Genomic DNA, 25,516 nt, shown 5'->3' with positions numbered 1-25,516 from the left:
TGGATCTCTCCAGCGATGAGCCCCTGACTGCTGGTGGAGGCCACTCAGTGCATCCATTAAGGCTCCATTTCCTTTCACTCTGTTGATAGATCTATCTGTTCTCTCCACTTCTCAGTCTTAGTTCTGATCTTTGGGGGCACAGAAGTCATAATTGGCCTACTGTCATCCTTCCTGTATTCCTCATTGGAGACGACGATCATGAAAGTCTCCCTCAACCTCCCAACTCCTCTCCAGTCTTCTCTGCATGAAGCTGAGGCAAACGTGAGTCCCCTGTCTCCGTCAGCTTGGGCCACCACAATAAAATACAATAGACTGGGTGGCTTAACCAACAGAAATTTATTTTCTCATAGTCTTGGAAGCTGAAGATCAAAGTGTTGACAGGCTTAGGTTCTCTGGAGGCCTCTCTTTGATGGTTGCACATGGCTACCACTTTACCATCTCCTCCCCCCCTACTGGGAAGGAAAGAGATATCAAGCTCTCTGACGTCTCTCCTGATCCAGGACATGAATCCTGCCTGGGGCCCCACTCTCATGATGCATCTAAACCGAATTACCTCCCAAGGAGCTCATCTGCATAGACCATCATCTTGAAGGTTAGGGCTTTGGCATATGAACTTGGGGCGGGGGGACGACACAGTTCAGTCCATAACACATCCCCCGCCTCAAGGTTCTCCTGCTAAGCATTAGCAAATCTTATTCAGATGCTGAGTACCCATAATGCTTGGAAAGCATTTGTTACACATGTGGAGAAAACAAATATGAATATCCTGCCCTCAAGACACTCTGGTCTAAAGAGGGTCACTACCTACATGTAAGAGGTTTCTGCACCCTAAGAAAGAACGGCCCATGAGCCAGGGATAGAAGTCAACGAGGTCACAGCAAGAAGAAAACATAGCCCTGCCCTTTGATTCGCTTTTACTATAGAAGTGGTGTCTCTGGAGCTGAAATCAGGAGTCTCCTATTCATTTGTTCCTGACTGAGTGACTTCTCTTGCTTACAAGGCTCCGAGCTCCGAGGGGCAGATGTAGCCATGAGCACAGCATGGATTTTGTTTTCTGCTGGAGGAGTTCCATCCTTTGAGGTGGGAGGGGTCATGCCGGCCTTCTCTGCACCCTTCACCCACAGCATCGTGCCTCACCCCGAGTAGATGCTTAATGACAGGATCTCATATAATAACACGTGAGCACCAAGACCTCTCCAGAGACAGCCTTTATCACCAGAGGTAATTTGCTAAAGGGTGGTCATGTGCCTTCCTAAATGCCAGAGGCCCACCCACTGATTATTAAGGCAAGCCAAGGGCCCCGAGGGTCCCAGAGAGCTGAGCTGTCAAAGTCACCATAGCACTGGGCAGACGGAGGGCAACCAGGACTGGCCTGGCCTTTTTAATTTTTTACTGTTTAATTATTTTTGAGACAGAGAAAGAACACAAGTGGGGGAGAAGCAGAGAGAGAAAGGGAGACATAGAATCTGAAACAGGTTCCAGGCTCCAAGCTGTCAGCACAGAACCCGACACGGGGCCAGAACTTACAGACTTCAAGACCATGACCTGAGCAGAAGTCAGACACTCAACTGACTGAGCCACCCAGGTGGTCCTAGACTGGCCCTTTGATGATGACTCATCACCCAAAGCCCACGTCTTCAGGTCAGGTTAAATCCTATAAAAACTGAATTTGGTGGAAAAGCTGGGCACCGTGTGGCTGCTCGCTGTGCTACAGGTCTTGGGGAAGGGTGGTGCCCGGGCGCTGGCATCATCGGCAAGTGCATGGGGTGGGAAGACATTTCCCAGCTTACACGGTGAAGGCAACAGTGTGGAGGCCCCTGAAACGACCGTTGCATCCAGTAAAACTGGTCTGCCCTGAGCTCAAGTGGGAAGTGAGACAGGACACAGTTTAAAGTAGGATCGGCCCCGTGGGTCCCTGAGCAGCAGGGTGTCCAAAGCAGTGTGCGCTGGGGTCCTGAAAAGAGTAACTCGACTTCTGGGCTCCTGTCGGTCTGCTCCAACACTGAGTGAGAGATTCTCGCTGTTCAGCCTTGGAAACACTTTACCTTTTTTTTTTTTTTTTAATCAAGAGACTTTCCTGAAATCAAGCCTCACTGAGCTAGGATTCTGACTCAAATCTATTTCCTATGCCAGAATCTTATTGACAAGAAAACTTAGAATCTTATTGACAAGAAAACTTAAAAGGATTGGGTGCCAAAATCACCAGCACTGTAGTTTATTTTCAGCATGCTTTTATACTAATATTACACTAACATTACTTTAATGTAATATGAAAATACTTTACACTAAAATACTGCATATTTTTAGTTCACATGGAATTGGGATATGACCGGGTGGCTCCCCTGGGTCATTTCAAATGCTAAAGGGGAGCCTGGGTGGCTCAGTAGGTTAAGCATCTCTTATTTCTGCTCGGGTCATGATCTCATGATTTGTGGGTTTGAGCACCGCATCTGGCTCTGTGCTGACAGTGCAGAGCCTGCTTGGGATTCTCTGTCTCCCTCACTCTCTGCCCCTCCCCTTCAATGTAGCAAATGTTTTAAGAGACTGAGATACTTTGTTATGTGATATTTTTAAAAAATGTTTTTAATGTTTATTTTTAAGAGAGAGAGAGAGAGAGACAGAGCACAAGCTGGGGAGAGGCAGGGAGAGAGAAGGAGACTCAGAATCCAAAGCAGGCTCCAGGCTCTGAACTGTCAGCACAGCACCCGAAGTGGGGCTCAAACTCACGGGACCATGAGATCATGACCTGAGCCGCAGTAGGATGCTCAACCAACTGAGCCATCCAGGCGCCCCTGTTACGTGATGGCTTTATTCTAGTGAAAACCATTTTTGATCACAGAATTTCTGAAAATCTTGTCATTTCTTTTACCATTCTTACTGGAAGATTATCTTTTTGTTTAAAGATTGAACGTTTCCCCTTCTTTTCCATAGCCTTTGGTTGAAAAAAAAAAAGTTTCTACTAATGAAGTAAGCAGACATCTAATATTTTATATGCTTTTCAGCTGTGTCATTTAATATTGGGATACTTCATTATTAGCTTATGTCATTGATTAGAATGGTGATGTGTATGAATATTAGTTCAACCATATACTTATAATGTCTGGGAAGATGTGTCTATAACGCTGTGGGAGAAATAATCTGGATGAGTTCACTTGCTTGCAAAAAAAACCTAATGCAAGAGCTTAACTATCTAAGTGAAGACTGAAATGAAGAGAACATCACAGAGTGGACTTAACTTCCGGTTCCTAGACAAACCTGGCTACGGCTTTCAGGCCCCCGCATCCCACACTAAGTCCCTAAACTTCATCGGGCAGCTGGAAGGATGGCCGGCATAGAGGCTGGGAGTGCTCAGCATTTTGCCCAGCACAGTGATGGTTGGAGAAAGATGGGTACATTTTCTATTTTTACTGTTATCACCATCGTAATAATTACCGAGAGAAGCATCCACGGAAACACCATGCCAGAACAAGGCAAAGAATCTAAAATGCAGAAGTGGGACCAGCATGTAGGAAGTACTAGAGGTTATGGGGTAGCCCGGTGACAGAAGGAAGCAAACAGAAACAGTTCTGGAGAATGAATCCAAAAGGAGGCAAGGGAAGGGGCAGGGACGAGTTCTGGCAGGAACTAAACCACTCAACACACCAGAGGCTGCAGGGCGTACCTTTTTGTATCCGGTTCCTCACTGATAAATTGGAACAGTGTTACCTAGTAGTGGGGACATCACATTAGTCAACTAGGAAAAGCTCTTGCCACACGGTAGACCTTCAAGAGGTTAATTTAACTTTTGTTCTTGCTGCTCCCTTCTTGAATCAAGGAGCATTGGCTCTAAAATGGGAAAACGAACCTATATGCAAAGACAAACCTAAGTAAATGAAATTTTCCATAAACTACAAAAGCCTAGTGATCATTAAAAATTCCCTGGGGGAGGTGACCACGGTTCACTAATAACTGGGTTTACAGATATCAAGTTCCACTTAACTAATCACTGTTCCTTATAGGCGCAAATGTGATGAATGTCACTTGGCAAATTTTTAATTTATACTCCTCTGGGGAGACAGGAAGAATATGCACTTAGGAATAAAGTTTTCCCTAAAGTTTTCAAGGATGAATGATTCCCAGCTTCCTCAGATAAAGGTAAGATGAGTCTGTTGGTTCACCATTAACCGGCATGGACTGCAGGCCCCTCTATGCGCCTCCAACCAATAGACAGATTTATTAAGGATCAGATGTGGGAAGGCCGACAGAGGATTAAAAATGGGTGAGTGGTCACTGGGTAAGACTTTTTGTGTGACGCTGCCTGTGTGCAGGAGTACGCAACAGAGATGGTGTGGATGGAGGTCAAGACTGAACACACATGTGCTTACTGCTTTCCCAAGCTATATTCAGACATGCTCTTTGTTTAAAAAGCCAGTGTCAAAGTAACAGCTCCCACTTTCTTACACCTTCCAATCACATTTCCCAGAAATATCTGTTAACAAGAAGTACAAGCCCTTCTCAGAATTTCTCCATGTGTCGACAAAAATGCACATGCACATTTTGTTCTGTCTGGTTTTACAGAAGTGGGCTGCTTCTACACAAAAAGTACAATGACGATTCTTCAATTAATTGATTATGGACACCTCTCTAAATCAGTATATATCAACTTGTATTATTTGAATTTAAATTCTATTTTTTAATGTTTCACCTTAAAGTGCCAGGAAGCGTTGGCGCACCGCCAAAAAGTCACGGCCAAAAAGTGTTTGCAAATTCAATGAATTCCCATGGTCTTGCAATTTCTCAGTATTGATGTCTTGTGTAACCACGGGATAATTACCAAGTTTTATCAGGAAATTAAGATTAATATAATACTATTGCTTAATCCAGACGCTTACTCAGATTTTACCAATGGTGTCTTTTCCAATGCAGAATCCAATCCAGGGCCCCCTGTTGCATGTACCTGCCACATCCCTTAGTCTCCTTTAATCAAGAACCATTCTTCAGTCTTGCTTTGTCTTTCATTTTTGAAGAATACTGACCAGTTATTTTGTAGTACATCCCTCAATTTGGTTTTCTCTGAGAATTCCTCATTATTAATTTCAGTGTTTGGTTTCTGGCGAGATTTCCACTGAAGCACTGGCTGATTCTAGGGCTGGGGCAGGGATGGCAAAAGAGGAGGCTGGCATATCTTGTAGTGCCAAAAAGTAGGCAGTGCTCAAAACATGAAAGGCACTCAGCAGCCAGATCTAGAAAAAAACTGAGCAAAAAAAGGTCACTGCATTTATCGATCCCATATCATGAACATGCATGGGTTCATACCAATACCAATCATTACATTTCTCTGAGGGGATGAGGGGAAAAGTGAGCTCTTCCTTACATTAGAATCCCTACTGATAAATATAGAAATAATGACGAAATGGACAACCGCTGTTTGGCAAGGACCAGTAGTTGAACAGTTTGCAAATAATCAATGATGGGTGCTAAAATTCGTCAGGTACAAGTAAGATGAGAAACTCAGTACACAGTTTCAAAGTATCTCCTGACAAGATACTTACTAATAATAAAGAGAAAAATAGTTAACTTTATAGCGGAGAAACCTGGTGGACTCCCCCTTCATCCAGGGATCAGGGTCAATACTGTCAGTAATGGGACAAGGCAACACCAACTGCCTCCCGATCTGATGCACTGCAGAGGACACATCTTACTCTTAGTGACAATTGAGCAGGACATTGTCAACCATTGTCAATCAGTCTTCCAGGTTCTGCTATTTTTATCAGTGCTGTAAAATGAGTATCTTTTGCAACTTATCTTCCTATTTCTGGACTCATCAGAAGCACACACACACTACACCTTAGGAGGGCCTGCCAAAGCGTCCTTCAACAAAGTCGGTCTGATTCATCCCCACCTTGGCCCCCCAGCAGAGCACAAGAGCACCCACTCTCCCTTGCCAACATTCATCCCTACAATCCGCCAGGGGGTCTAAGGCAGGAGCGGAGGAAACCGGCTCTGGCTGTACAGCACTAGGGCCGATGCTGTGAGCTGGGGCCACAAGAACAAGGAACACAGGTGCATCTGCTCATGGAGGTCTTTCCTGAGGTTTCATTTGGTCAGGGCTCCAGCCAAATGGGAGACAACGGCACGCACGTGCAACACAAAAGATACCAGATGTCGGCAGAGTGCCGTATTCCCTTGCTATTTGGGAATAACTCAAGAACTTGAATGTGCACCAGCCATCACTGGGCCTCAGCTCCACATGTCAGGACAACAAATCTCAAATGATACCAATGCAGGAATGACGCTTCCCCATCCAACTTGCTAACGGAAACCACTAACCTTCGTGTTGTGTTTTATCACCAGCTTTGTGTCACGTTATGTAACGTTTCATAACAACTTCAAGAAAAGCACGACCACCTTTCCAGGTGACAAAGAGCAGAAACTCAGGGAAGTAACGGCCAGAGTCAAACAGCTCGGGAACGAGAGAGGTAGCCGAGTTCAGAGTTCATCTGGACGATGCCGGTACTAAGGGCACACGTCCATTATCCCATTTCCTCTCCACGGACACCTGATGAGGCAGATGCCATTATTAATAAGCTTCATTTTGCAGAGAGGAAAAACTGGGATTTTGCTAGCGGTAAGGGACAGGCTAAGGACTCTGATTGTTTTATGTGACATCCAGGCCCGTGTTCTTGTGATGGCAGTGCTGGGGCTCTTGGCTATGATCATGAAGACCTTGCTTCAGGCTGACTGGGCCTGGGCAGTGGGCAGTGAGAGAAGAAGGAGAGCTTGCCTCTCGCCTCTTTTGAGATGGAAGGAGGGAGTGAAAAGTGATGAAGGCCTGGAAGATGGGCCAGAGCCCTCCTTTCTCCACTGCCCGGTAAACCCAGTAACCCAAGCTGGCTGGACTCCATGGACCTGCTTTAGGAGCTGGCCCAGAACAAGACCATCCATGCATAACACACAAAACGATAGTTCGATACCTGGCAATGACATCATGAGGGGAGAGGAGTCCCACAACTGGATGAAACATACAGGGGTTGAGAAAGGCAGGGCCCAGCAGGGCCTCCGAGAGGGCGGTGCCTGCAGTGAGCACCACAGTAAAGTACCTGCCCCTCACGGCTCTCCCATCCCGCTGGGTCAGGGGCAAGGGAGCGCCCGCTGCAGGGCATTGGGAAGTGAGGGGCGCGCAAAAGGGAACGCTGTCAGCAACTAGCGAGCACCTACACAGTGACCTCCCTTAACCTTCCCAACCATCTCCCGAGGCAGGCAGTATCCCCATGTCTCAGATGTGGAAAGTGAGGCTCAGAGAGGGTAGTGAACTTGCCTAAGGCACCCAGCTACTGATGATAAAACAAAATAAAATAAAAAGCGATTGAAAAAAAGGCCAAGATAAAACCAGGTGTGGCTGGAACGGAAGTCGGATTTGCTCTGCCCTACGAGGCTCCAGGTTTCCCCTGTAATTCGCAAGAGCCAAGGGCATAGGATTGTGTAACAAAATCCAGAAGGTGGGGCTTGCTATGAACCGAAATGCATTGTCAGGGTGTCTGGGTGGCTTAGTCGGTTAAGTGTCCGACACTCGGCTCAGGTCATGAACTCATGGTTCGTGGGTTCAATCCCCGCATCGGACTCTGCTGAGAGCTCAGAGCCTGGAGCCTGTTTCAGATTCTGTGTCTCCCTCTCTCTCCAACTCTCCCCTGCTCATGCTGTCTCTCTGTCTCTCTCTCAAAAATAAATAAAACATTAAAAATTTTTTTAAAAAAAGATATCTTTTTTTTCTAAAAAAGTAATAAATTACACAAATATAGAAGCTAAAATACTTCCTTTGTATGCCCTGTTTGGGATTGAACTGTGTCCCTGGAAAGGCATATGGGAATCCTGTCCCTCAGTAACTGTGAATGTGACCGTATTTGGAAATAGGGTCTTCGTAGAAGTAATCAAGATAAGGTGAAGTCATCTTAGATTAGAGTGGACCTGACCCTTATAAGAAAAGGGAAATTTGTACACAGACACCAGAGAGCAGCCCATTGAGGATGGAGCAGAGATAAGGGGAGATGCAGCCGCAAGCCAGCAATGGCCAAGGACTGGCAGATCCCATCACCCGCGGGGGGAAGAGGAAGGATTCTTCCCCTAGAATCTTCAGAGGGACCACGCTCCTGCTGCCGTCTGGTCTCCAGGCTTCTCACTGCAGAACTGAGGCACAATACAGGTCTCTTGTTCTGAGCCACCTACTCGATGGTACTTTGTTACAGCCGCCCTGGCAAACGAATACACACCCCCGATAAATCCACACAGCCCATTCTGGAAGGCTCTGAACAAGGAAAGTAAAGTGAAAAGTAACGTAAGGAAAATGGAATGTATGTACAAAGGAGGCCAGTGTTGGACACAGTGGACCCTCATAGTGATCACCACCAATCAGAATGACTGAGGACTATCATGATTGATCATCAAGCCACACTGCACCCCAAGGAACACACAGGTCCGGTGGGGGAGTAACAAAGGGACTGTCACCATGTCCAGTAAGGAGGGCGAGTTCGGACCACGCTGTAGTGGCAGGGGGCGAGGGGGAAGTCCCAGGAGGAGGGCTGTTTCGGCATCAAGGAGACACTCTTCAGTGAGTGGCCGTGGGGATGCGGGGGTGTGCAGGGTCGCAGGAAGCATGCCGGAGGCAGCCTTCTGTGGGGGATCGGCAGGGAGGAAACCCCCCGAGAAGCACCAGCCCACGTGTTCTCGCCAGGCTAGCCTCACTTCCCCGTCCGTGCTGCCCAGGTTCATTGTGACAAGGCTGTCTACACCCCGCTGGGGTGGTGGGTGGGGGGCACGCCTCTGCGGACACAGAGAGGCCCGGCCCACCCTGGGGAGCAGTGCTCATTGCGGAAAACCCAGAGCATCACCCGCTGCTCATCAGGCTGTGACATGAGCTGCCGGCGAGCCCCCCGGGAGTGCCCGGGGCTGCAGGAGGCCGCAGGAGGCCACACGGCCAGCAGCGAGTGGAAGCCCCGGCCAGCAGGCCTTCCGGGCACGGGCTCGCAGGTGCGTGGCGGGGCCTCCACAGTCACAAGTTTGGAAACCTGCTTCAAGCTCAGTTGAGTGGAGGAGACAGGGGTGGGAAATACAGAGATGCACCCTGCGTGTTAATGAGGGTCCCACCTGGGACGAGGAAGCACACCAGTGGTCTCAACAGGCACAATTTCAGATAAAGAGCCATTTACTGAAAAGGCCAAGAGGAGGAACCCAGGGCATCCGAGAAGCAGCACGCCGCCTTAGGAACAGGGCGCAAGAGGGGGTTCTGAGAAGTCTGGCAGGGCCTGTGGAGTCCTGGCTGGGGGTTCCACCTCTGAGAACAGCTAGTGACACTGGTTCCCGGAGTGTGGGACCAAAACACAGACCCCTGCAAACTGGAAGCCACTGCTGGTACTGGGACCATGTGCTGCTGCCAAGTGTTGCGAGAGGGACCATGTCAGGAATGGGGGGCCAACAGCAGGTGCAGGGCCCTCCTCCCTCCCAGGCTTGCAGTCCCCTTGGAGCAATCAGATCTGGCCACATTGGGCCAGTGGTCCTTCGGGGCCGGAATCAGAAGCCACGGGCTGGCCACAGCTCTCTCTATGCTGGGCATGCACGGGGGCAAGGTTTACAAACAACTAATCAGGCACAGACCCAGGGCAATCAGGACAGTGACCTGAGCTGGGCATCCCAGCCCGTACACCACACCAGGTGTCCTAGGTCCTCATCGGCCTGTGTGCCTTCCAGTTTCCCACCACCCCCTGCCGCCCGCCCGCTAGGCCCACATCACTTCCTCACATTGCCTGCCCTGGAGACAAAGGAATTTGAGACACCTGGAATTTGTCTCCTGGCCTCGGAGACAAGGAGTGTGAGACACCTGGCAGGAAAGGAAACCAGGTAGGGCATCCCCTGTTGACAGAGTCCCAAGGGCATTGTATGTGACTGCCTTCATTCCTATTTAGTGAGCATCGAGTTCCAAGAAGACACAGGCATGTGTCTTGTCCACTGCTTCATTTTCCCAACAAACTCAGACACTGAATGGATGAACCCTTTCCTTTGTTTCAGGGGCTGTGTGAGTCATGACTGAGATGATACAGGGCTTCCTTCAAGGGTTTGGTCTACTTGGAAGATGTGGAAAAGGAAGGAAGGAAAGAAGGAAGGAAGGAAGGAAGGAAGGGAGGGAGGGAGGGAGGGAGGGAGGGAGGAAGGAAGGAAGGAAGAGAGAAAGAAGAGGGAGGGAGAGAGAGAGAGACAGAGAGAGTGGGAGAAAGGAAGGAAGAGAGGAAGAGAAGGGGAGGGAGAAGGAAGGAAGGGAAGAAGGTAGGGAGAGAGAGAAGGAGGAAGAGAAAGAAGAAGAGAAAGAGAGAATAGAAGGGACAGAGAGACATGGAGAGAAGGAAGGAAGGAAGGAAGGAAGGCAGGCAGGCTGGAAGGCTGGAAGGCAGGAGGGAAGGATAGAAGAGGGTACATTCTAATGGGGTCAGGAGTGTGGAAGGAGAGACCAAGCAGTAGGGGCGACATAAACAGCTTCTTGCAGGAGGACAGGAAGGCCATGAGACCAGGAAAGGCACACAGGCTCAGAACGAGCTGTGCAAAGGCCAGTGTGCATGCGGCAGCTTCCTGGCCCACAAACACTCTGGGCAGTACACATTTCTGAGTCTCTGTCCAGCTGTGTGTGGCTCATCTTCACTTTTGCTCATTAACCAAACCGCTCACAGGGAAAAGTCCAGTGCTCTCAGCCACGGCATTCTGCCCATGTGGACTTTTAGACCTGACCACTCATCACCACCCCTTGCCAACCAACGTGGCTGAAAAAAACAAGTCTGTTAACAGTGTGTGCATGTGGTGATGGGGCAGAGCTGGGACATCAGGATGAATTCACTGTTAGCTTCATATAGATCCAGGTGGATATCCAGGCAAGTACTTATACACAGGTGGGCGTATTCGAGTTAGCATGCACACACACACACACACACACACACACACACACACACACACACATATTTTCTAAGATTACTTATTTTGAGAGAGAGAGAGAGCACAAGCAAGGGAAGGGCAGAAAGAGAGAGGGAGAGAACCCCAACCAGGCTCCATGCCTTCACCATAGAGCTCGATGCAGGGCTTAAACTCACCAACCTTGAGATTAGGACCTCACCCCAAGTCAAGAGTGGGAAGCTCAAGTGACTGAGCCACCCAGGTGCCCCTACACATATATTTCATCCCTGTCATCGAGAAGGCCTAGGAGCAGCGATGCCCCAGTAGCAATGAGCACGTCTAGTACCCATGCCTTGCTTTCTAATCCCATTCTCTGAGAAGACAAACCAGGGGAAATTTCCTTGGGGAAATGGCTGATTCTATGTGTGGGGCAGGAAATATATATGTAGTGCCAGAAAGGAAGGAAATGCTAAAAAGCAAGCCAATAAAAACTCCCACAATAATGGGAGATGTGTAAAACTCATGGTGGAGAGGGTATGTCAAAATGACACCAGGGCCAACCGAAATGTCCACGGCTGGAAAAATATGTGCAACACGATAAATGAAGTCATACTGGACCATAATCCAAAGTGTACAATAAATGTAATAAATATCAGCATTGTGCCATACACACACACACACACACACACACAGGCTAGACATGGGGGCTGGCAGACAAATGTCCTATGAAGAAGAATTCCAAGTAGTTTCTGTAGATACTCCACCACCAAGAGGTAGCATCATCTCCCACCCCCTAAGTGTGGGCTGTATATAGTGACACCCGTCCAACCACAGTGGGGACGGCAGGGCAGGGAGAATATGTTCCAATGGAGAAATCTGACAAATGGTGGTCAAGGTTAACCTTGACGGTGACTACTCATGTGGCAACAGAGAGCCTTGATAGGATGTGATGAAAACAGCAGTCTACCCCTGGGGTTTTCCTTCCCAAAGCCATTATCCCAGTCTACTGCAGAGAAAAACATGAGACACATCCTTATTGAGGGACAGTCTACAAAGGACCTGACCAGTATTCTTCAAAACTGCCAGGTCATCAAAAACAAGGGACATCTGAGAAACGGTCATAGCCAAGAGGAACCTAAAGAAACATAGCAACTAGACGTAATATGGCAGACTGGACGGGATCCTTAGAAGTAAAAGGACATCAGGTAAAAACTAAGGAAATCTTTAAAAAAGGTATAAACTGTAGTTAACTATAACGCATCGATAGTCATCAATAATTATAACAAATGTGCCACAGTAACGTAAGAGGTTCACACGAGGGAAAACCGGCTGTGGGGTATGTGGGACCACTCAGAAGGGCTGTCACAATTTCCTGGTAAAATATACAACTGTCTTAAATATAAAGTTTCTTAAAAACTGTGTGTGAAAGATATGCATGGGGGAGTGGAAGCATGGGGAGGGGTCGGTAAAATATTATGACACCTGGAATATTTCCCTGCAATTCTGCTCCTGTGATGACTGTCTTACACTGTTCCCATTCAACTCCGAGAAATGTTATCAGCCAGAAAGAGACGTGGCTGAATGTGGGCTGTGTAAGCTGGGAGGAGCTCGGGCATCCGGCCAGTCCCTGCTTTCAGGTATCACTGGAGACCATGGGGTTCCCAAGACCCGAAGCAAACGGCCAATGTACGTGTCAGCTCAGTGGCCGGGGCGGAGCGTCTCAGGTGGCCTTTGAGGAGCCAGACCACAATGTCATTTCGTCCTCAGAACAGCTCACTCTGCAGAGGAGAATACCGAGGCTCGGGAGCACCAAGAGCCTTCCTCCCAGCCCAAGGCTGGCAGAGACCGGGGCTCAGGTCTCCTTCCTGCGACCCTTCCCTTGCCCTTCCCCCACACGGCCAGTCAAGGTCTCAATTCCCTCCCAGTCCAGCAGGGAAGAAGCAAGATCAGAGAGGATGGCACTAAAGTTATTTTTCCCCCTCTTATTCTTATTCGCATGAAACCCTTCCTTAGTCCATCTGATTTCCGACAGGCATGAAGCCAGGGTGCCTCAGCTCTGCAGCGGCAGAAAAATGGCCAAGGAGTCCGTGAAGCTGAACGCTGTCCAAGGCCAGAACAGGTCAATTCTCTAGTTTTAATCAAGGTTTCATCTTGGCAGGAAGGTGAAGAAAAGCCTGCAGGCCAGCTTACGTCCATCCCCCTGATGGGCGTTTTCTTCCCTCGGGTACCTGCCTCAACCAATGCCGCAGGAGTGACAAGACTGGAGGAGAAACTGCGCAGAGCAGAAGAATGAGAATTCCCAGCAGGCTGGTCATTACTCAGTGACAAGGGGGACCCTGAACGCACCAGCACAGGGCTTCTGGAAGCCACCGCGTCTCAGTGGAGCCAGGCCACAATGCAGCTGTGTGCTACGTGGGGTTCTGTCTGTTAGTTCATAACAAGCTGAAAATGAAACCCACTGGAGCCAGCCCTCCAGACGGACCCGGGTCCCAGAGAAGCAGGGAGGGAGGGGCTTCTCATGGGAGAGAATCTGGCGCCCAAGCTGGGAAGCACCCTAGAGGGAACAGGGGGCGTTGGGGGTAAGAGGCACCGAGAGGCCCACTGGGAGGGCCCACCCAGGATGCGGAGCACTGGCTTCGATTTAGCTGATGGCTCTCTCCTTAGTAAAAGCTTCTGAATATCAGACTCGCGTTAGAAAATAAAAGGAACTTGAAATTATGCAAGGGCACACAGTACCGATCTATGCGTCACACACATTCCATGGGAAGGGGCCTGCATTTGCCATCTTGGGTGTGTTACTCAACTTGCATCCCCTCACGCATTCTGGAAAGTGGAAAGATACATGGGAAGTGTTGGGAACACTATGAATAATACATATGCGTTACTACTGTTATTGGTAGTATTACCACCCCATGCATGTCCCAACACCGCTACGACTCCCAGGAAGACAGCACCCTGTTCGTGGTGCCTAATCTCAACGGGGAGGGCTTCCAGTACTCGGCCACTTTGGGAGGGAACGGACCGGCTGTCTGAGGGAGGGCACACCTGACTGATGTGAGCAGCTCCTGTGACGTGGGGAGCACATCTGAAAAGCAAGGCAGTCCAGTGGGTCACAAAGAGCAAGACCAGGGCTCCAGGGCCGCGTCGACTCCCAGGAGCCTGATGCCATGATCACAGGCATGTTCAGTAAATAGCAGATCCTGTGCAAGCAAGAAAGACACAAAGAGAACCATCAGCTGGACCGGGCTTAGGGAGACCCTGCATCAAACAGCACAAAGGACAGCTCTTATGGTCACTCAACTGGGCACCTCATTGAAGTATTTTTTTAATGTTTAATTACTTTTGAGAGACAGCGACAGAGACAGAGCACAAGCAGGGTAGGGGTGGAGGGAGAGGGAGACATGGAATCCGAAGCAGGCTCCAGGCTCTGAGCTGTCAGCACAGAGCCTGACTCGAGGCTGGAACCCAGGAACCGAAAGATCATGGCCTGTGCCGAAGTCCGACGCTTAACGAACTGAGCCACCCAGGTGCTCCAACTGGGCAAGTTATTTGAAAGAGGGGACTTCCTGTGAAGGTTCAAAGTTGCCAGCCAGAACCCAACACTCAAAGAGGAGCTTTGGGGCCAAGGTAATCAACCCTCCCTACAGCCTGTGGCCCAAGATGTGCGTGCACCAGAGACACAGCAGACGTTGATTTTCTCACAGCTCTGGAGGCAACAAGTCTGAGGTCAGGGGTCCAGCCCATGCAGCCTCTGGTGAGAGCTCTCCTCCCGGCCTGCAGACAGCCTCCTTCCTGCCGCGTCCCCGCGCAGCAGACGGAGAAGATGGAGCGCTCCTGTGAGCTCTCCCGAGTCTCTCCTCCAAAAGACACGAATCGGCTCAGATTCAGACCCCCCCCTTTCGAGCAGGCTTGCCTACTCCCTGAACTCAAGTACAGCCACACTGCGGGCCGGGGCTTCAGCCTCTGAATCGGGTAAGGTGGGGAGCAGACAAACATTCACCCCGTAACACAAGTACAGTTGTTTGAAGAATGTCTCCCCCAGTGCAACCCACTGTTGTCTCCGCAGAGCTGGGGTACCGCCCGGCTCGTGGGGGGATACAGAAGAGGGCAGGAGGAATGGAAGGAACGGCTGGATCATGTCGGCTACCACTCCAGGTGCCGGGGAGGTGGGCTGGGTGAAGGAGATCTCTCTCCCCCCACCCCGGGCAACGGCCACAACGCAACTCCATTATCCCCTCAGCCCTTTCCCCCAAGAGATGCTGTGGAGAGAAAGATCCTCATCTTCAAAAGAAAAACCTGGGAGACGGGGAAAGGAAGATGGCAAAAAGAGCACAGGAGAGGGGTAGACAGACACACAGACGCAGAGACCAGGGGCCGCAAGGAGACAGTCCGGGCAGCCTGCGGATCAGGTCAGGGGGTACGGGTCTGAGCGCCTGGGTTCTGAACTGGAGACGCACCACCAGGAAGCAGGGAGGCCTCCCAGCACCACCTCTCTGAGTCTGCAGTCCGTTCGGCTGTGAAATACGGTGAAATACGGTGTCTCCGTCTGCTCAGCCTGCTGTCGTGGGATGCCACCCACGGGGGCTGGCTTAGATGACAGACATCATCTCTCCCGGTCCCGGGGGCTAGACATGCAAGATGTGCTGGCAGATTTCAGGTCCTGGTTTGCAGGAGACCGTCTTCCAGTTTGTGTCGTGATGCTGCAGAGAGGGGAGAGAAGCTCCTCTCTCTCGGGTCCCTTTTTATAAGAACATTGGTCCCATCGTGAGGGTTCCACCCTCATGACCTCACCACCTCCCAGAGGCCCCTCCTCCCGGGACCAGTGCACTGGGGATTAGGGTTCCAGTGTCCGGATTTGGGGGGGCACCGATATGTGGTCCACAAGCACTGGGATCCAGAGAGCCAGTCCCCATTGCCGAATTTCTTTCCGAGCAAGAAATAAAGGTGGCTTTTCCCTCCTTCACACTGTGGGCACCGTGCGCACTAGGGTGATGCAGGTTCTGAGCAAAGAGTCATGAACAACACGACAGGAGAAAGGAGGAGGGAGAACTTGATAAACGGAAAGTCCATAAGCAGACGGCGGTGCTTACGTAGTTTCCCAAAGCAGAACGGGGAGCCCCTGAAAGAGGAGTACTTTCCAGCCATCAGAAGAATGAAATCTCGCCATTTGCAACAACGTGGGTGGAACTGGAGGGTATTAGGCTACGCGAAGTAAGTCCATCAGGGAAAGACAGATACCATATGATTTCACTCAATGTGGAATTTAAGATACAAGACAGATGAATGTAAGGGGAGGGAAGCAAAGATAATATAAAAACGGGGAGGGGGACAAACCATCAGAGACTTAAAAATGGAGGACAAACTAAGGGTTGTTGGTGGGGTGTTGGGAGGGGGGATGGGCTAAATGGGTAAGGAGCATTAGGAGGGCGCTTGTTGGAATGAGCACTGGGTGTCACACGTAACTGATGAATCACTAAATTCTATCCTGGACAACATTATTATGTGTTAACTAACTTGGATTTACACTAAAAACTAGTAATTAATAAAAAGTTTTTAAAAAGATGATCAAATCTAAAAACAAAAAAGAAAGAGGTGCTTTCTGCAGGGTTTCCGACATTCTAGCCCAAACTCCCATGTTCTAAAATTCAGTCGGCTCAGGAAAACATTGCCCACACGTGTCCTGCACTCCTGTCACAATGCCAAAAGCTGGGACCAGACAGAGACGGCAAGACCCACAGGCTTCTAGAAAATATTTATGATGCGGGGGGAGAAGAGTGGACATTCAAGAAAGTTGTATGCTGCTTCCGGAGACAATGATGCCTGCGGGGGAGATAATAGGAGCCGAAGTCCCAGAGCCCGGTCTTTAATAATAATAATTATTATTATCACGCATAATGATAACGTAGCAGTTGTCCGTCTGTGTGGCCAGCTGTTGGACTGGTGGGACCGAAAGAGTCCCCTGAAACACTTTCGTGTTCAGGGGGTGGCCGGCCACCAGGCCCTGCCTCTGCATAAGCCCATCGAGCTGGGGAAGCTCAGCGTCTGCTGGTGTGGCAGATATTATCAGAAAAAAACTAAATTAGGCACATTTTCCCCTTGACTTACAAATCCTTCATCTGCGTTGGCCCTCACACACATTTTGACATTCATTGAACTCTGTCTTCACTACTAAAAATAAACTCCAGGTCAAATGCAATGAGCCAAAACCTCAATATGAAACCACAAGAAATAGAGTAATAGTCAAATAGGCTAATAGCAGAGGTGTTCTGTAAAGATGTTTCTGTTTCAAGCCCAGAGTCCCGAGTGGGCCTGGAGTTCCTGTGGCGCCATAGACAGCAAACACAGGAAGCAATGTGTGGCTAGAGGCCAGGGCTGGCCCGTGCCCTCGACAGGTGGGCAGGCAGGAGCTCTCAGATGCCCTCTCCCCAAAAGTCAGGGTCGGGGGGCAGCTTGAGGATGGATATCGGTCAGGTAGGAGCAGAGAGGTGCTCCCAGGGGGTGCTGGTGCCAGGGGAGGAGTCCAAAAGAGCAAGGTGAAGGTCAAGGGGCCATGTGTGCATGTCCAAGGACAGGCCAGGATGAGAGAATAACCCATCAGAAACTAGACAGGTAAGGAAGGAAGTGGAGGCGAAGCCAGTAACAAGGGCTCCCTTTTTGCTGAGCATTTTTGTTCAGGCCAGCCTTGTGATCCTCAAGACCAACCCAAGAGGGGACTGGTCCTTTTTGCAGCTGAGAAACGAGAAGCCTGGAGAAGGGGAGAGGACCTGTTCAGGGTGGCAGGGAGTGTGTGAGGGGGAGCAGCGAGAACGCAGGTGTACTGGTTTCTCTGTTCCACGGCAGACTCGTGGAAGGCAGGGGTGCAGGTAGACGGGCCCCCCGGGGAACGGCAGTGCCTTCAGGATGGGTAGAACCACAGGCACAAGCACAGTGCTGCCGCCTTTCTCAGAGCCGCCCCCACAGAGCAGCCCTGCCCGGATCCGTCCAGGACAGTACATTTCCGTTGCCCCCTGCTCCATCTACACAATCCCAACAACTGAGTTCTGGGGAAATTCCTTGCCCATCATCCCACACAGATTGGTCCAGCCTTTCCTCCTGCCACAGAATGTAGGCGACACTGCTCACCTTTGCTGTGGCTACGGCACTACGAGAGACGGTTGGATGAGTCCCCCCCAGCTCCTCCTACCCGGGGACTAGAGACCCACCTGGCTCCTCCCCGCAGTGAACAGCTTGTCCCAGCCCCAGTTCCAGGAGCTACAGGGGAAATGATGACCACGGAAGAGGCTGGGGCACTGGCACTGCAATCCTGTTTCCAGAGTCGGCTGCCTGGATCAGGAGCGTGGGCCCCAGAAGCAAAGTGCAGGGACTGGCTGAGTGCACAAGGACCAACGGGGCACATGGCAGCTTCCACGGGAGGCCTGTTAGCTGCACTCAGTGCAGACAGGGTCTGTCCCTGAAGTGGGAAATCAGACCCTGACATCGACATGTGGGTCCGAGCACAGGATGCACGGGCTTCCCAACGGCAAAGCAGCTCAGCTTCTACTGACGGTGCCTTCCAAGAGCCTCAAGACACAGCAGCCTCTCTAGAAAGCCTCCCCGATAGACAAGGGCCCCTCGGCCGCCCTCCTGGGCCCATGGCCCCACACGTGTGTCAGTCCCCCACCTTGAGTGAGGCATGGAGTCTCCTGCTTGCCAACATGCGTGTCACAGGATCACTGGGGACACAGGAGATGAGAGATTCAAATGCACTCGGGACATAGTTAAGGCACTAGCGAAAAGACCCCAGGAGCACATGAACACTGTCCTCTGCCACCCTGGAACCCTGACTTCCTACCTGACTTCTCACTGGCCTCCACTTGAATCAGGTTTCCTTTTTTCAATGTTACTTATTCTTTTCAACATCTTGTGATTTTTGTTTTTGTTTTAATTGCAACTGATCTCTTTCTTTGCTGTCAGCCTTTAATTTAATAACTTTCTTCTTTTGGTTCTCTCTCCCTCTTACTCTCTGCTTCCTCCTTCTCAATTATTTATTCCTTGTGTTCTTTCAACATCCACAAGAGCGTCAGGTGGGGTGTTGGGATGCAGAGGACGGTCTTTTGCTCTCACGAGTGACCGGGGCCGTGGGCTCAGGTGGGGGAGAAAATGACACAATGTGAGGGAGGCATGCCCCGGAAATCCGGCGGCAGGCTGGCAGAGGGAAATAATCAGCTTGGCTCAGGTTAGGGGCGCTCTGTGCCCCATGCACAAGCCGTTTCCCAGACAGACCTGGCAGAAGGTGAGAGTCAGAGAGAAGAGCAGACCAAGCTCAAACAGACTTCAAAACAGCCGGCTGCATGGAAGGAGCCGTATGTGGTGTAGTTAATGAATTAAAAAAACAAAACCCCAGGGTTGCTGGGTGGCTCAGTCCATTAAGCATCTGACTCTTGGTTTCAGCTCAGGTCATGATCTCACAGTTCGTGAGTTTGAGCCCCATGCCAGGCTCTGCGTTGACAGTATGGCTCCAGCTTGGGATTCTCTTGCTCTCTGCCCCTCCCCTGCACATGCTTGCTCTCTCTCTCTCAAAATAATCAAATAAACTTTTGAAAAAACTAAAAAGCAACCCCTCCCGTTGTGGAGCGCTTCCTCCTCCATGCCAGGCATCGCGCAGAACTATCTCCACTATCTCATTCAATACCCACGACATCCTGAGGCAAAAGCTAATCCGATCCCTATCTTACAAACAAGGAAACCGAGGCTTGGAGGAGTCTGAGCGAATCACCCAAGATGAGGCAGGTCGGCAAAATTAGGAAAACTCGGGTCTGCCTGAAACCCCAGCCTTCACCTCTTCCTTTCCCGTGGGCAGCCTCTGGCTGGTTTGACCGAGCGTGCCGCATGGAGGCAGGAAGAAAGCAGCCCCAAAGGGCATTTCGCTGCCAACGCACCTTCTCATGTTCCCCCAGTGCCGGCCCTGCACGACTCCGCAGGAGAGCTAGGGCACCTGCCCCTTCTGCCAGGAGTAAAGGCCTGGGTTCCCCACCCAGGAGGTGGTGGACTCCATCCTCGGCTAGCGCCAGAGGGAGAGCTCCCAAAGCACAACACTGAGGCCGCTGGACTCTGAGAACCAGGTCCCGTGTGCCAAGGTGAGATGGTGAGATCACGCGAAGCCACCTCCTCAAACCAGCACGGGAAGCTGCGCCAAGAAGTCAAGGACCACGCCCCAACTTGTGTTGCAGGAGATCACCGACTCCAAAGGCCTGTTTTTTGGCTCCACAAAGCTCAAGAAGAGAAATCTCTTACCTTTATTCTCCAAATCCCCAAATGGTCTGGCTTTAGTTCAGGGAAGGACAGTTCTCGGTCCTTCTACGGCACCAAAGGGATATACAGGTGTTTTTTTTTCCTGGATTGAAGGCACCAAAATCCCAGGTATGACAGGATTCTGTAAATACGCAAGAAAAGGACCAAGAATGATCAGTATCAATGCTTGCACTAAATGGATGAGCTGTTTCATTCACATGAAAAAACACAAAGTGCAAATGAGAAACTTCAGAAAAGCAGACATTTATTGAACAACTGCTATGTGCCAAGCGCTGTGTTAGACATTTCACTTCCTTAAGCCATTTTCCTACAAGACCAGTTTTATGGCTACATATTTCAGAAGTCGGCTAAGAGGTCAGGCCAGAACCGGAAGTCAGGTCTTCCTGACTCCAAAGCCCGGGCTCATCGATCACGTTTTCCTCCCCCATTTGGGTCCAAGAATGCTAGGGAGGGGGACAGCAGAAATACACCCGGTAACTCGGTTCTGAGAATGTCCTGTCCCTGGACGCACAGAGGGTGGGGGAAACTGTGTCAGATTAACTTCGTTGTAAGCGTTATCTGAGCTCAACACTGTCATCTGGTAACATGTGATCAGCAGACAACATGCATTACTCAGGGAACAAAAAAATGTAGCCTCACCGGGGATTCTTATCCTAACTGATAATCGGCCCAAAGGGCTGGGGGGAAGGGGACAAGGGGGCCGCTGCTGGTCTCACCAGCTCTGGAAGGGCCTCCTAAGGCACCTGAAGCCCGGCCAAATGCCCGGGGCGGGGGGGGGGGGGGGCGGTCAGACACTGACTCCTCCCCTTCAAGAATGGTGAGGCACGACAGAACCCCCACACTTTTACACTTAAATGGGGTGATTCTCCCCCGTTCCAGACCTCCCTCCTGTACCCCCAAAGACCCCCAGCATTCTGGCTGCCGAATCATCAAGAAGATGGAGCATGGTGAACAGACTCAGAATACGTACAACTGACAAATTCTGAAAGGGAACTAACTGACCCTCGAGTGTGGAAAGAGCTGGAGAAACGGCCTTACCCCACAACCGAGAGCAGCGGCCAGGTGGCTTGGACTCCCCACCGTCAACTTTCTCCCTCCTCCAGGGAAAATGTGGTGACAGTTTGCTTCTCTGAGGCCTCCTGGTTGTCACCCTCCTCCCCTGCAGTGTTAGGATCACGGATGGACCCGGACCCACGCCAGCTCTGCAAGTCTGGGAGTGCCTGTCTCCTCCCACCAGGTGCGAGGTTCACCCTTCTGTCCAGCCCCACTTCCCGGCAAAAGGGGCTCAACCCCCCACACTCAGGGAAGTCCCTTGACTAGTGGCCCACTCAGAAGGAAGCCCTCCTTGGCACATCTACGCTCCGGCCACTGGCGCCTCCCACACTTCTCTCAGGCATGTCAAAATGTATCCGCTTATTCCCTGATTGTTAGACCTCCCAGATCAGGAGGCCTACAAGAGTCTTCTTACAGCCTGAGCAAGTTACCCTCTGAGCCTCAGCTTCTCATCTTAAAAGTTAAAAAAAAAAAAAAGTTTATTCATTTTTGAGAGACAGAGAGAGACAGAGTGTAAGCGGAGAGGGGCAGAGAGAGAGAGACACACACAGAATCTGAAGCAGGTTCCAGGCTCCAAGCTGTCAGCCCAGAGCCTGACGTGGAGCTCGAACCCACGAACCATGAGATCATGACTTGAGCTGAAGTCGGACGCTTAATTGCCTGAGCCACCCAGGTGCCCCTTCAAGGTCTGTTTGAGTGTCAAGTGAGAACCTCTGCAGAGCCTGGCATGAGGCCAGGCTTGCTGTGAGTCCTTAGAAATGCCAGCTAGTGTTACTACCAATGAAGCAAATGCTCAGGCCTTAACTTCTTAGTCTCCTCCCAGAAAGGAGGAAAAGGCCTCCCCTCTTCCTCTCTCAGCACAATGATTTATTTATTCAGTGCGAGGGGCTCGGTCCTCGGGGCCAAGCCCTGGGAATCCGTGCAACAGTAAATGGGAGAGCACGCGAGGGAGGTGCCCTACAGCCGGGAAGGTAGGAGAGAACCGCACGGAATACACTAACGGGGCCATTTACGAGCACCATTGATGCAGGACACCTCGCTGAGGCATGTCCCCACAGGCCTGCCCCAAGCACCCATGGTGACCCCAGGCGGTCAGGCCACAGAGCAACTTCCATCCCCATTTTATGGACCTGGAAACTAAAGTTCAGAGGGGCTACGGAGGCTGCCTGACGCCCAAGCGTGAATGCGCAGCTGAATCTGTGCTTTGCAAGCTCACGCCTTCCTCCTAGAAAGAGGAGCAGCGGTGACACACGACGTCAGCCCCTGCAGAAAAGGAACCTCTTTCCAAGGCAGCCAGATTGATTAATGTTTTTAATTAATGTTTAAAACCGCACGCACAGAGCAATGTTCCATGGAAAATGAGGAGCTAAAACTTGCAAGTTTCTCCCAGGAGCCAGTCCAGCCAGGTGCTGGCTGCCAGACCCCGGGTTGGGGGAGGCGGGGGAGTCGTGTGCCAGCCAGGGTGGTCAGAGCAGGGAAGGTCACAGCCCTGCCTCAAGGCACCGAGCCTGGAGGTGGTGTGGTCACTTTCTACCCACAGGGAAAAGCCTGGGATAAAGGGGACTGGCCGGGCACAGGGTGACAGGACTCTCCTGGCCGCTCCTCGGGAATCCATCAGTCACAGCAGAGGAGTGAGCTGGGTGCAGAGGGAGGTGCACCCTGCAGCATGTGCCTGGGGCCTGGGCCTGCAGGGTGAGGTGGCCGCTACTCCCAGGACGTCCTGTGTGATGCTCTGTCTCAGGACGGAACACTCACCTGCTCTGCAGCGGACAGAGATACCCTGCATCTGAACCAGGGGGCCGTGGGCTTTCCCAGGATGCTTCTAATACTTCCGTGATGTCTCCTGGGATTACTGCTGGGCCCAGTGCTGTGTTCAGAAAAATAAGGAACCGGGAAGGCCCAGGACCCCAAGGTCCCCAGGAGGTGAGAGGCAGGCTGGGGCGCAGAGACGGGGTCCTCCCTGGCTCTGCCAGTGGAATTCCAAGTGTGTCCTGTGCCCAGGTGTCCTCTGCTCTCTACAACCCAGTAGCAGGACCGTATCACCTTCCTGTCTCCGACCGGAGGGGGAAAGCACAAAGTGTGGCATACAGCACTGAATAATTAATCACCAGCTCTGCTGTGAGCATGACCCCTGTATCATCGGGTCAGCTGGCCTCAAATGCCACCTAGATGCTGCCCGGGCTATGGAGCCAACTGGGCACACTGACGACAGCCAGGACCAGCCACCTTATAGGTGGGGGCCCTAGGCTGCTTGGCAGGAGAGAGAGCTGGCTGTGAAATGAGTGACTGCACAGGGATTCCTGACTTGGAAACCATCAAAATGCCACCGAAGTGGACAATGGCACCTGCAAAAGCAGAGCACAGGATGCTGTCCCCAAGAGGCCCCTGAGAGCAGGCCCCAGCCTTGGGGGGGCGGGGTGTTTGCTGCCTCTGGAAGAGGTCTGGGAAAGGACATAAACGCAGGTACTCCCGGGCCTCTCCTGGAAGGTCATCAAAGCCAGAAGGGTCTGGTGAAAGCCTCCAGCCTGGCTCAGCACTGCACCCCAGCTCTGCTCCTGAGGGACCTCAGAGAAGTATTATCAGTGTTGCCCCCAATTCTATGAAGTCCTGCAGGGCTGAACACAGAGGCGACAAGAGCACTCGGAACACAGGCTGCTGGGGTCTGAGCTAGTCCCTTACCGGCTAATAGCTGTGCACCCTGGGCAGTTTCCTTGACCCCTCTGATCATTGTGTGTAAGTCAGGGCTCATAAGAGCAGTTACCTTTCTGGACTGGAGCAAGGATACGTTCAGGAGACGCCAAGTGCTCAGTAGGATGCCAGGCTCAGAGCGAGTGCTTGATGAACACCAGGTTATCCTCAGGGTCCTACATGGTGTCATCATCCATGTGGCCGGGCAAGCAGACCAGTCTTGGATTTGACTCCCAGCTCTGCCACTTCCCAGAAATGTGTCCACGGACCATTCACTTAACCTTCCTATGCCTTTACTGGCTTATTACAAAGCAGCCCTGCAGGACCACCAAGGATTACAGAGCCTGAAGAAAAGGAGGCAGTACAGTGTGAACTTTCAAGAACGAAGGCCCCAATGCAAACCGAAGGATGTTCTACAGAGCAACTGGCCTGGACTCGTCAAAAACATCAAGGTCAAGAACAGCCAAGGAACTGTTCCAAGATAAAGGGAGGCCCCTGAAAGGAGTGGAGATCTGGAATCAGGAAAACATAGTCCCAAAGCATATCACCGGGACAGGTGATGAAACTGTGTGTGGCCCGTGGATCAGACGACACAATTGTAGCCACACTAAACGTCCTGCATTTGATCCCTTTGTTACATGGTGGCTACGTAAGAAGATGTCCTGGTTCTTAGGAAACACACGCTGAATACTTGGGGATAAAACGCATGTGTACACCTTACTCTCAGATGGTTCAGACGAAAACTGGGTGTGTGTGTGCACATGTGGAAGGTAGATTAACAATCGCTGAATCCGAGTGTACGGTAGTTCTCTGTATCAGTTCTTTCTGCCAGTTTAAAACGATGTCTGGATGAAAGACGGGGGAGAGCCCCGGAGCAGGACAGGAGACACGGACCTGCCGGGCTAGCCTCGACCATCCATGCACGGCCACGCCCAAGCCTTTCCCACAAGAACCATGTCACCTCAGGTACAAATGTTGTGATGGATTGTGCAGAAAACCACAAAAGCTAAAGCTGGAATTCAATTTGCACCTCCTCCTCTCCTGCCAAGAAACAGAAAGACAAATGGATGCCTCTCTATTACTATGCCCCAGGGCCTAGCTGGGCTGCCTGCCCGGGAGCCATCCGGCACTGAACAGGTGGGGGGGGGGGCGGAGGCTACGAGAGGGGTAGTGCCCTTGGAAGGGGCGCCGGGCAGCCAAGGCCAGAGTTCCTAGGTGCCAGGTGGCGTTCTAAGGACTTTCTGCACCCTGATCCTCCCAAGAGTCCTCGTGGCAAATGCTATCATTACTTTCGTCTCACACTGTAGGAAACTGAGGCTGGAAGGAGGCTCCCGCAGGGGTTAATCAGCAGCGTGGGTGAGCTGGGACCGGAGCCCAGCCTGCTCCACGGGATTTCCACCAGCAAAAGGGAGGTGGGCCTCATGGGCAGCAAAGCAGCCAGCACCAAGAGCAGCCCCTCCTCCGACGCCCAGGCCGCCTGCCTGGCTATGCAGAGGTCTCACTGCAGTCGGAAGCTACAGTGAGCGGAGACCCCAGTGTCCCCACAGTGCGGCCCCAGCACTGTACACAGTAGGTG

The 25,516-nt window shown here is 51.3% G+C and overlaps 1 long non-coding RNA gene across 8 annotated transcripts in view; it reads right to left on the bottom strand.

Annotated features, from left to right (window-relative positions):
• Positions 1-25,516, bottom strand: part of LOC115279408 — a 222,882-nt gene that overhangs the window by 65,844 nt on the left and 131,522 nt on the right. For 5 of the 8 annotated variants that reach the window (XR_003903420.1, XR_003903421.1, XR_003903416.1 and 2 more), the window contains 2 exons: positions 20,182-20,320; positions 13,954-14,108 (listed from right to left, as the gene is read on the bottom strand). This is a non-coding gene — a long non-coding RNA (uncharacterized LOC115279408). The remainder of the gene's footprint in view (positions 1-13,953; positions 14,109-20,181; positions 20,321-25,516) is intronic. The other 3 variants (XR_003903418.1, XR_003903419.1, XR_003903423.1) reach the window with 1 other exon arrangement.

Source organism: Suricata suricatta, chromosome 15 (assembly GCF_006229205.1).
Source record: "Suricata suricatta isolate VVHF042 chromosome 15, meerkat_22Aug2017_6uvM2_HiC, whole genome shotgun sequence".
NCBI classification, from domain to species: Eukaryota; Metazoa; Chordata; class Mammalia; order Carnivora; family Herpestidae; genus Suricata; species Suricata suricatta.
This window is presented reverse-complemented; position numbering and strand designations above follow the sequence as displayed.